Below are 13,013 nucleotides of genomic sequence, written 5' to 3'. Positions count from 1 at the left end.
TCAAATAAATAAATAAAATCTTTAAAAAAAAAAAAAAGAAATACAAAAATTCCTCTGTAGGCTAAGAAAGCTCAAAGCTACTTGCACTGCATATGGCAGAAGGCCTAAATCCAAATTCCTAATTTTTTATAATTTACTGTGAAACTTTTATAATTTCTGTACTTCTGCCAGTGTAGATTTTTGTGTGGAAACCAGTCAGAACAGGGATTCTACCTATAAATAGACCTAAAGAGAATTTCAGTATTTATTCCCTATAGGCATATCTCTTTATTTATGACTAGCATTAGGGTTCACATAACACCTGTAACTTGCAGTATTTTATTGATGTTTTCAATCCTGGATTATGTTGGAGAGCTTTGCTCTCGCATCACGTTCACATCGTTTGTCTCAGTTTATGAGCGTCTGAGTAAGAGCCTGGTAAAGATTTAAAGGAACGGGCCTTCACTTCCCAGGGAGCGTTTCCGTTTGAATGTCTCACTTTTCTAAGAGAAAGCAAGCCACCGGGGTGCCTGGGTGCTCAGTCTGTTAAGGTCTGTCTTCGGCTCGGGTCATGATCCCAGGGTCCTGGGATCGAGCCCCAAAATGGGCTCCCTGCTCAGCGGGAAGCCTGCTTCTCCCTCTCCCACTGCCCCTGCTTGTGTTCCTTCTCCTCTCTGTCAAATAAATAAATAAAATCTTTAAAACAAAAAAAAAAGAAAAAAAGAAAGCAAGCCACCTCTGACTTTGAAATTCCAAAATACTACTTTTTATGTCTTAGTTTTAGAACATTAGTTCTTTATTATTTAGGAGAATCCTGGAACAGCACCCTTTGGTCATTTCTTTTTCATTTCTTTCTTTGTCCTACTCAGTAGAAAATTTAAGATGATCTTCTAGCCGTGCGTTAACCTTTATTCTGCTTTTCTTTTTTCCTTTTTTTTTTAATCTAAATTTTAGGCTAGAGAAGCTTATTAGAATCTCTAAATATCTTAAGCAGAAAGGAAACTCAGGTGAGACTAAAAGGGAAATTTCAGAGAACAAGAGACCTGATGTGTCCTGGATGATTAGTAGACACGCATAATTTCCTTCATACCATATGTTTTATAAGGAAATTCAAGTGATTCTTCTTAGAAAGCAAGCAAGATTTTAAACACCAAAGCTTAGCTAAGATGAAGAGCTATCAGTTCATTGTTGTGTCTCTAGAGCTTCAAGGAGATTTCTTAATCAAAGGACAGAAAACACACAGACACTCGCATCCATCTACACAGAGCCTGAAGGAGAACAGAGTGGCTTCACCAGCGGAAAAGCTGGGGACTTGGGAGGGACCAAGAGGGAAAGGAGTCGAGCAGAAATGCCAGGCAAAGACGTGTGGCGCCAGGAGCGTCCACTTAGTTCCTACACACAGTGCCCTTGGCGTTTCCTCTCGGCTTGGTCTGAGAATATTTTGTGTCTGGATAATTTCTTCAACATCTTAAAATATATAGAAAGATACTCTGAGTCACTTCACATGTGCACACACTTTAAAAACCTATTTTTTTATTCTCTCGCCGAAGCTTGAAGTATGACATGGAGTTCCCAACTCTCACTGCTTTCCTGGTGCATTTCTTTCAGCCTTTGAACATGGGAGTTTGCCAAAGCCATTTTCCCCTCGTGTCATGGACCTCCATTAGGAAGATGGCCCTACCAGTGTCTAGCTTAACCCATTAATGGGTCTACATTGAATCTATAAAAATATTGTTCTGGTTATTCTGGAACATGCAGGTATTAGTATAAAAAGCCTGTGAGCAGGATTTTTTTTCCTATCAAAGTCCTGTTCCTTTGGATTGCTGCATCGACCTGCTCTGTCATGTGACATTTACTTTTCTAAATAGTTGAGTGCTTAAGTCCTCACATACTGGAACCAGGGTATGGTCAATAGGTTTATATTTCTTAACATAGTATTGGATTTATTCAGATGTGGTGTGTCTTTTGCTCATCATCTGTATTAAAATCTATTATTCAGAAGAGATTTATAAAACAGGCTTTTTTCTTAGTCAAATTGGAAGGGAGAATTAGAGAACATTTTCCCCTAAAGAAATGTTAATGTTCACTTTGTGGCTTCATCTTTGCTTTATGACTTCGTTTTTCCTGTTTCTGTATTTGCTTACTTAAAACCACAAGTGTGTTACCTCATTTGAAGTTGTTTTTCTGGGGATTTTCCTTGACTAATGTCTATAGAACTACTTTTGATAAAAATGAACTTTGCCATCTAAAATGTGTTTCACAGCCCAACAACTCTCACACGTCTGTCTTTCAGAAGGACACCTATGTCTTTAAAGAGAAAAAAATGTCATCATTTGGTACCTTAACTCTTGTCATTTCTTCATGGTGTGAAATTAGTTCTCGTGACTTTTCCAAGTTTTAGGAGCTACCTACTTCTCCAAAATGTTATGAAGTAGTTAGAGCCTCTGGTAAAAGGTATTAAAAAACCAACCATTGGTCATTTGTCTGAACTTGGAGCTCCAAGAAAAAAATAGTTGACAGAACTACACGATGGTAGTAAGATGTCCCTCAGTGCTCTCCATCACAGGAATCAGTGATGGTTTGAAACACTTGCTTTAAGCAGTTTATACCAAGAATGGACTTCAATGTTATTCCTGTTAGTCATACCAATGCTTTACCCTTTCGGCTTATAAATGTCCATGCTTTATTCTTTCTGTCTCATTTAAGAGACAGTACACCTCTAAAAATAGCATCTATAGTTTATGATAAATTTTTGACCAGCCAGCTCTCAGTAAAAGGCAAGTATGTTATACTTGAACCTACTTCAAGAAATGCCTTTTTATGAAGGAAGGGTCTTTCCTGACTGAAGAAAAGTACCTGAAGTCAAAGATACAGAGTTGCTGGTCATTTTGATTGGAAGATTCCAGGTATTAGATTAATTGTATCTATATAAAATCATGTAATCTCATGAAGAGCCTTACCACCTAAAAATAAGAAAGCCCCAACACCTATACAGAGTTTGGAAATAAAATTTCAACTCACCTATATATCCTAAATCTGTAATAATTCATAGTCACCATCAAATGTTAGCATTATTAGGTTGAATTGCATACTTGTTACTCATTCTGGCCACACATCATGGAGAGATTAAAAGATTTTATTTGTTGTCCCTGATGTAGTTGTGTTGTTTTTCATAGTGTTAAGTGAGTTTGGTTCATGCACCAAGGTTATTCTACCTTAATAATCATACTTTTTTTTTTTAAAGATTTTATTTATTGACAGAGAGATAGAGAGCACAAGTAGGCAGAGCAATAGGCAGAGGGAGAGGGAGAAGCAGGCTCTCCGCCGAGCAAGGAGCCCAATGTGGGGCTTGATCCCAGGACCCCGGGATCATGACCCGAGCCGAAGGCAGCCACTCAACCGACTGAGCCACCCAGGCGCCCCAATAATCATACTTTTTAAAGAGACCATAGTATTCCAAAATCCAGGAGTCCAGACAAAAAATCTTTATTCCCATGCAAAATCTCTACAGAAATAAAAGGAGTAAGTGTTTTGCATTTCAGGGTTTGCTTGTTAAACCAGCAAAGACTTTTGGCTATATGCTTCCAAGATGGAAAATGTTTTTTCTTTATTGTACTCTCAATTGTGTTTTCTTTAATAAAGCTCTTACAGAAGTCTCTACCTCAGGCACCAAGTATTAGATGTGGTTAGCATACTGGTACTGAAAAATGTAGCTAGGACATCCAGTTTTTTAAGATAATATAAATGTAAAATTCAACTGCTAACCAGCAATGTCATGTGGTGTGCAGCTTGGATGTTGTATGAACAGCTAAGGAATTGCCCATTCTAGTGCCAGAGATCACCCATTGCTAATTCTTTTTTTTTTTTTTAAAGATTTTATTTATTTATTTGACAGAGAGAGACAGCGAGAGCAGGAACACAAGCAGGGGGAGTGGGAGAGAGAGGAGCAGGCTTCCCGCCGAGGAGGGAGCCCGATGTGGGGCTTGATCCCAGGACTCGGGGATCATGACCTGAGCCGAAGGCAGACGCATAACGACTGAGCCACCCAGGCGCCCACCCATTGCTAATTCGGTTCTGTACATTGATGTAAAACTTAGTGGTGGGGAGAGACTGCTCAGGGCCTCGTCTCAGGAAGACTGGTCATTGCCACATACAGTTGAGAAAATTCATTTGTGGTCTGTGCATCTTTTCCCAAACTTGAAAACTCAGCTGCCAGTAAGGGTCGTATTGAGGATTTTACCCCATTCTGTGTGTGAAATGGTACCTGAGAGCTTAATGGTTTGTATGGAAAACCTGATATGAAAACCTCTCCTAGTACATTCACCTGTAAATTGATCTCAGTGGGAATGCAGGAGCAGGAAAATTTCCAAGTAGATGTTTGGGCTCAAAGCATGCCCTTTTTCTTTTTTCTTTTCTTTTTTTAAAGATTTTATTTATTTGACAGAGTTAGCAAGAACAAGAACACAAGCAGGGGGAGTGGGAGAGGGAGAAGCAGGCCTCCCGCAGAGCAGGACCCTGGGATCATGACCCGAGCCAAAGGCAGACGCCCAATGACTGAGCCACCCAGGCGCCCCTAAAACATGCTCTTTTTCAACAGCTGAGTTACAACCCCTGGCAGTGCGGTGGCTGCATGGATGGGCATATTTCTGGCATCCTAATCTGGGAAGGGTGTGTGGCCTTGTGTAGGAGTGGGAAGGCCAAAGAAACTGGGATCACACCCTGTCTTGGGCTCCCTTTGGTTCTCAGGGCCTTTTCTCTGAGAGGAGCGCCTTCTGAGAGGGCTGTTCCAGCAGACCCGGCCCAATCTTGGTATGGCTAATCTGCCTTCTTGGGGGAAGTGCAGGAGAGGGTAGCATCTGTTGCAAAAATGCTGTTTCCCCCAGACACGAGGCTGGCTGGTAGGTCATGTACAGAGCGCGCCCTCAGCAGCACAGATTGTAAACCAGTCAGCCAACCATATTTGGTAATGACTTGTGGGCTGTTCGAAAGCTGTCCGGGCAGTGAAGGCACGCTCTTCCTTCTGAAAGTGGATTCTTTGGCAGATTTGCCATCAGCACAGAGACTAATACCTGGAAAAGGTATCATCATCAAAGTTAAAATCTTTGCTACATGGAGTGTAAAACTTCCTAGGGCTTACGTGAAACATACCATATTTTCAGGGTTTTCTCTCCTTCAGTTACCTCAAATTGGAAGCATGTTACCAGGGGCATGAAGAATGTGGAGGTTGAGGCAGAGCTGAGAACAGAATCAAGTCTGCACAGTGGCTCACTCCAGCACCCCCGGAGCTTTTCCTGGAGGGGTGTGCAGCAGCTGCTGGTGGGGCAGGGGCAGGCAGGTCTGTGGATCTTTGCTGGGGGGACCTTGCTGTGTCTACAGTGTGTTTTCCAAATGTGACCATTGTGCCGCCAGTGGGAGAAGTGACGGGAATGCCTATTCAAATGTAGGTTCCTGGGGCACCTGGGTGGCTCAGTCATTAAGCGTCTGCCTTTGGCTCAGGTCATGATCCCAGGGTTCTGGGATCGAGCCCTGCATCGGGCTCCCTGCTCGGCGGGAAGCCTGCTTCTCCCTCTCCCACTCCCCCTGCTTGTGTTCCCTCTCTCTCTATGTCTCTGTCAAATAAATAAAATCTTAAAAAAAAAAAATGTAGGTTCCTCGGATGCATCTCAGGCCTACGTAACCACAACTAAGTTCTCTAGGTGATTGTTGAAAAATCTTTTGTTAAGGTGTAATTTTACATGTGGTAAAATTCACCCTTTTTATTTAGTATATAGTTGCAAATGCATACAGTTGAGTAACCACCACTGGAAGGTACAGAATAGTTGCATCACCCAACAATTTTCTGTATGTAATTATCACATTAAGTTTTGAGAACCACTGATCTTAGGAAAAAGAAATGAAAACTGGAAGTGTGTGCCAGGGTGAAAGGGGAAGAGAGATTATTTTGAATGGTCTCGTTTCGAGGCGGTTTAGACCTGGCCTAGCACAGGAGCCCAGAATGACTGATGGCCTGGAGTGGAGGAGTGTAGAGGGATGGGCAGAATAATCCATAAGTGATTTGCTGGGGGTGGGTGCTGGGAAGCAGGCCGGCCTGGACTAGATGTGTTGCATAAGCTTTTAAAACATCATGCAATACGGATTCGGACTTCCACTTTCCGACTGTGACCAGCCCCATGTAAAGAGAACCATCTCACCTTCTAGGTCATGAGTTGGTGTCGTTACTTAGAAATTACTCCACCCTACTTTGAATGACATCTTTGAGGAAATTAGTAATGGGAAGTGACTCAGGAGTGGAAAACGAGAAAAAGAGAAGATGACATGGTGACAGGCATTCGCTCTGTTGGCTTTCTCCTGCCCTCTCAATCTGAGGAAATGGCACAGCATTTCCTTGCCCTGCCCTTGACACACTAGGCCTATTTTCTCCTAGATTTGGGGACTGTGAGAGAAAACCCAAGGAAGCCCACTGCTAATGCCTGGAGGAAAAGCTGACCGGGTTCCCTCTTTACCCTCGGCCGAACCTTCCACAAGTATCCTTGTCTGCTCTGCTCTCCGGGGCCATCACAGAGGGCACGGCTGGCTGACAGCCTTAAACCCCAGGCAAGGCAGAGCCAAGCAACTGTTCATAACCGATTTCCCTGCACAGCCAGTGACCTGAATGGGACCTGACCATGGGGAAAAATGATACAGAACTAGATCGCTTTTTTTTTCTTTTTTTTCAATTTTATTTTTAGTTTGTGTGGTCCTGTGAAAGCGGAATTTTACCTTTGCACTGGGGACATTGAAAAGCACTGACAGGGAGCCCGTGGCCTGGCCCATTTTTCTGAAAGCATGTTGCAGCTGTGTCTTGTGCCCAGCAGGCAGGGCCTGATACTCGGTCCTGTACCCAGGTGCTGTCGACAGCAGTGACAGGCCCCAGCCTCTGCAGAATGGTCTGCATGAGGACTTGGGCTCCTGGCGATGCTTTTAAAGGCAAAAGCCCTGGAAATAGGGTAAGTGCAAACTGTCAGTGGATTGTTTATTTCACATTCCGATGCGAAAATGATCATGGACGAAGTCTGCAGCGTTTGGCCCCGTCTCGATTATAGACCAGCTTGTGATTATGCTGTTTGATTCCCGTGGTCTGCTTTTGGGGACTTGTTGGCCTAGAAGAAACAGGGTGGGGTGGGGACTGCTTTTCCTCTTATTTATCTCATTGCCCCCATAAGGCAGCTCCTCTGAGTAGTCTCTACGAACCTGGGAAATAGGAGAGGGAAGGGCTGAGCTTTCAGCATGGGGCTGGGGGGTGCGGCTGGGGGGGTTCTTGTGTGGTCAGGAGGGATGTGATGTGCCAGAGCACAACCAGGGACTGCCAGAGAAGGCTGTGAATAGATCAACATAGGTTCGCCTGGAAAACATGGCCTGGGCCAGAACCCATGACCTTTGATTTAGGGTTGCCAGATAAAATACAAATGCCTGGTTAAATTTGAAGTTCAAATCAACAATGGATCGTTTTTTATATACTGTATCTTATATTTGGGAAATACTGATATGTTCAAAATTATTTGTCGTTTATCCAAAATTCAAATGTAACTGAGTGTCCTATGTTATTTGCTAAAACTAGCAACCTCACCTTGACTGGACTCAGACATGGGTTCTGAGGCCTGGTAACAGAGGATGGAAAAGGCTTTAGTCAACTATTAGAAAAACCATGAGCCTAAACTCTGTGCCAAGTCTGAGCCACTTCGTGCAGAAAGGTAAGAAATCATGCTCCCAGTGTGGAATGTGTTTTGGGCTTCCCTGTTAATAGCAATTCTCTAATGCAAACCATTTTTTGGTTCTATAATTTTAATCACAATTTAATAGCCATATCAACCCAAACTCAGGCCAGCAGCCAGCCTGCTTCTTTAAAAACTCATTTATCAGGGCGCCCGGCTGGCTCAGTAAGTAGAGCATGCGACTCTTGATCTGGGGATTGTGAACTCGAGCCCCATGCTGGGCACAGAGCTTACTTTAAAAAAAAAAAGGTGGGGGGGCACCTGAGTGGCTCAGTCTGTTAAGCATCCAACTCCTGATTTTGGCTCAGGTTGTGATCTCAGGGTCATGAGATCAAGCCCCACGTCAGGCTCTGCACTGAGTGTGGAGCCTGCTTAAGATTCTCTCCCTCAAAAAAAAAAAAAATTCTCTCCCTCACCCTCTGCCCCTCCCCTGCTTGCACTTGCTCTCTCTCTAAAAATAAAAATAAAAAATAAACTTACGGGGGCGCCTGGGTGGCTCAGTCGTTAAGCGTCTGCCTTCGGCTCAGGTCATGATCCCAGGGTCCTAGGATCGAGCCCCACATCGGGCTCCCTGCTCGGCAGGAAGCCTGCTTCTCGCTCTCCCACTCCCCCTGCTTGTGTTCCCTCTCTCACTGTGTCTCTCTCTGTTGAATAAATAAATAAAAATCTTTTTTTTTTTTTAAGAGAGAGGGAACACAAGCAGGGGGAGTGGGAGAGGGAGAAGCAGGCCTCGCACGGAGGGGGAGCCCCATGCGGGGCCCGATCCCAGGACCCTGGGATCATGACCTGAGCCGAAGGCAGACACTTAACGACTGAGCCACCCAGGCGCCCCAATAAATAAAAATATTTTTAAAAAATAAAAATAAATAAACTTACTAAAACGAAATAATAAAAGCATCTTGATCAATACTAAAAGATATAAGACAGTAAAAGTCCCCCTCACATTCCTTCCTATTACTATTCTTCAGAGCTAATCACTGTTAGCAGAAATATTTATGCACACACAAGCATTACACATTTGTTCTTTGCTTACACCATTTATTTGTATTTTTTGTTGTTGTTGTTAAAAGTTTTATTTATTTAAGTAATCGCTGCACCCAATGTGGGGCTCAAACTCATGACCCGGAGATTAAGAGTTGCGTGCTCTTCCAACTGAGCCTGGCAGGCGCCCCATTAAGCAACTGTTTATTCAACAGAATTACAATTGTCATCTTTAGTAATAGGCTACAGGACCCCAAACCCAAAATTGGTGACACCAAAATTAGAGAGCTTTAATTAATTGTCTTGAAAGGGGGCACTTAGAAATTTAATAGGAGTGTCTATTGCTGGTGTACATGAATTTACTTTCCATGAAGATGATAAGTTCTTCACTACAACATAGACTGCTTAAAATGAAATGTAAGAGCTCTAAAGCTTTTTAAAATTTCTTAAAATGAACTTTATGGCGGTGGGGCGCCTGGGTGGCTCAGTCAGTTAAGAGTCTGCCTTTGGCTCAGGTCATGATCCCAGGGTCCTGCGATCGAGCCCCAAGTCGGGCTCTTGGTCTCCCTGCTCAGCAGAGAGCCTGCTTCTCCCTCTGTGTGCCGCTCCCCCTGCTTGTGCTCTGTCTTTCTCTCTCTCAAATAAATAAGTCTTAAAAAAAAAACTTTATGGGGCATAATTTGCAGACAGTAAATGTGCCCTTTTCTGGTGTATAGTTCAATGACTTTTGTGAGTTTTTTTAATATATATATATAAATACCATTGCCTGCTGGGGTTTTTTGCTTTGTTGGTTATTCTACTTTAATGACATTTTTTCTGGTTATGAAGATATTATTACATGCTCCTTATAAAAGACTTGGAAAATTCAGGAACGAATAAAGAGAAAACAAAAGACATCAATAATTGCCCCCTCCCTAAAAAGCCCTTCTTAGCAGTGTCTCTTGTTCAAAGCACACATGCATTTATTCACCTTCAAACACATAAAAGTATGTGGGGAATAAAAATGGCCACACCTTCCACACTCAGATAACCCTTGCTGATACTTGAAAGGTAATTAATACACACGCATGTCTTTTTTTTTTTTAAGATTTTAGTTATTCATTTGACAGAGAGCACAAGCAGGCAGAGTGGCAGCCAGAGGGACGGGGAGAAGCAGGGTTCCTGCTAAGCAGGGAGCCCCATGCGGGGCTCGATCCCAGGACCCCGGGATCATGACCTGAACCAAAGGCAGACGCTTAATGACTGAGCTACCCAGGTGCCCGGACCATAAGATTCTTAATGGTGGCTGGGCGCCTGGGTGGCTCAGATGGTTAAGCGTCTGCCTTCGGCTCAGGTCATGATCCCGGAGTCCTGGGATCGAGTCCTGCATCCGGCTCCCCGCTCTGCGGGAAGTCTGCTTCTCCCTCTGCCTCTCTCTCTCTCTCATGAATAAGTAAATAAAATCTTTAAAAAAAATTAAAAAGATTCTTAATGGTGGGTCCTCAGGTGTCTCTCCAAGCACAACTTCTAGCATCTCCATGTAGTAACTTTTTGAAAAGGGATTGACATGCAGTTTCTGGTACCTTCTAAAAATGAAATGCTATATTAGATTTAGTTCAAAGAACTTTCTCAAGGGTGCTTGGCTGGCTCAGTCAGTGGAGCACGTGACTCTTGATCTTGGGGTTATGGGTTCGAGCCCCACGGGTGTAGAGATTATTTAAAAATAAAATCTTAAAAAATAATAACTTTCTCAGATTTCATGTCTACAGATTTAGGCCAAATCATGGTTAAGATGAAGGTCAAAAAATACACATTGCTGATGTGGTCTGATTGGGGCACAGTTACTACTTCGGTAGAAATAAGATTTCCTCATCCACGAAGGTGACAGACCCACGGCTCCGGCTCCGCTGGGCACGTCGTGCTGGGGTTCTCTCTATTTCTGGACAGGTGGGGTGTGCCCAGAAGGCAATGGCCGCACAGGTAAGACAGGGAGGAGCACTTGAATCCGAAGGATCTTGAGCCTGAGGAAGAGAAGGCTTGCACCCGCGATCTTCACATACTTAAAGGACTGTCCCAGGGAGAGGACACCGGTGTGGGGAGATGGAAGGGAGGACGAACTTGGTTGCAGCTTCAGTGTTCGGATCAAGAATCTGTTGCTTTTTTTTTTTTTTTTTAAGATTTTATTTATTCATTTGAGACACAGAGATACAGAGAGAGGGAGCATGAGTCGGGGGAGGGGCAGAAGCAGACTCCCCACCGAGCAGGGAGCCCGACACGGGGCTCGATCCCAGGACCCTGGGATCATGACCTCAGCCGAAGGCAGACGCTTGACCATCTGAGTCACCCAGGCGCCCCAAGAATCTGTTGCTTCTTGAGGTGTGTGTGTTCCCCATCATTGTAGGAATTTATACAGGCCACACTGGGGGGCTTTGCAGGGAGGAGTCGGGTAGGAAGTTGGACAGATACTTTCTTCAGTTCCTTGTCTCCAGATTCTGCAGTTCTGTCTGAATAAGCAGGATTTCAGTCTCCATCCCCTTTGCAACAACACTGGTCCCCAGATTTTCTTCTTCACATCTTTTATTCTTTCTCCTTAAGCTCCTAGAGATGCTGGGCAAGTATTTTAGCCAATAAACACTATAAATCTTTGACATTTAGGAAAGACTCAGAAAGGGGAAGAACCCATAAAAGTCCTTGGAAGGGAGTGGTTGGCCCTTGTGTTGGAGCCGCAGACCTGTTGTCCCTCGGGCTCTGCCGCCTCCTCTCTGGGCCACAGGGACAGCGCAGAGTGTCGCATCCTCACGCACGAGGTTGTGTGAGGTGGTCCCGTGAGAAGACACTCTGGGGAAGATGCAGGAAAATGAGACTCGTGGGGGGCTTTAGAGAGTTGCAGAAAATAGGACCTTTACATAAAAGCAACAGCGTCAGATGAGTGCTCAGAAACAGTGAGTTCAAGGGGGCGCGTCCTCTAAGGCTGGGTGTCCTTATCTGAGCAGGGGGGCTAGTGATGGCGAGTGAGGATCACGGGACATGCTGCCCCAGGGCCTGGCCCCCGGTGAGCACTCGGCTGGGGCCTCATAGACAGGGGGTGCCTGGTGCTGGATGCATGATGCTTCCACTGATCCATCTGGAAAGGCTAAGGAGGGAAGCTAGTTGGGGAGGGGGTGGATTTGTGAATATACTCCTAATTCTCTTTTTTACAGCAGCAAGTCAATTCTTGTTTCTGTCGTGCATTGGGAAAGAAATTTCCACCGTGATGGGATGCCTGTGTGGCTCAGTCGGTTAGGCTCAGGGCATGATCCCAGGGTCCTGGGATCCATAGAATCCCACATCTGGATCCCTGCTCAGCGGGGAGTCTGCTTCTGCCTCTGCCCCTCCCCCCTGCTTGTGCTTGCTCTCTCTTGCAAAAATACATAGAATCTTTTAAAAAATAAATAAAATAAAATAAATTGAGAGTTAAAGATAGAATAAGAATTAGCCAGATGAAGTGAGGAATGAGGCTGTAAATGGGGAGAAGGTCCAAGGGCAAGAATTTTCAAGGAACCGAAAGACACTGGAGCCGAGAAGGGAGCATGGCCCTGAGAGGAGCTGTAGAGGGAGTAGGGGGCAAACAGGTGAGCCAGGGCTCAGGGGTTCAGGCAGGACTGGAGAGGACAGGGCCAGAGGTGGCCGTTGCCAGGATCCGGATGATGGGGTGGAGAAGGAGATGGATTCGGAGTTGGCAACCTCCACTGTTGGTCCGAGGACTGGATGGGTGGTGAGGAAATGGGGCAGTGGGAGCAGGTGGTTCTATCAACAGGTGTGGCTGTGAAGACCTGGGGCTGGTTTTGGTCGTGGTGGTCTTGTTTTTAAGGATGGAAAAGGATGGAGTTTCCTAGACTCCAGGATCATGACCTGAGCCGAAGGCAGTCGCTTAACCAACTGAGCCACCCAGGCGCCCCAATAATAAATAAATCTTTAAACAAAACAAAACACTCCAGAGCCCAACTGAAGCATTGCCCAAGAAGGAGTCGGCGGCCAGCGAGTATACTGAACGCGGCTGTCATCCCTGAACTTGGCGGGGGAGGGGTTCAGGCTTGGTCTCGGAGGTCAGGTGGACCACGTGAATAGCTGTGTGCAAGAGCAAAGGGCCGTCAAGCATTAGGGGCGTTCTTTTTTTTTTTTTTCCCCAAAGATTCTTATTATTTATTACTTATTTGAGAGAGAGAGAGAGAGAGCACGAGCAGGGGGAGTGACAGAGAGGGAGAAGCAGGCTTCCCACCGAGCAGGGAGCCCGATGCGGGGCTCGATTCCAGGACCCCGCGATCATGACCTGAACCAAAGGCA

This window comes from Neomonachus schauinslandi, chromosome 15 (assembly GCF_002201575.2).
Source record: "Neomonachus schauinslandi chromosome 15, ASM220157v2, whole genome shotgun sequence".
Taxonomy (NCBI): Eukaryota; Metazoa; Chordata; class Mammalia; order Carnivora; family Phocidae; genus Neomonachus; species Neomonachus schauinslandi.
The sequence above is the reverse complement of the archived record's forward strand: the minus strand, read 5'-3'. Positions refer to the sequence as shown.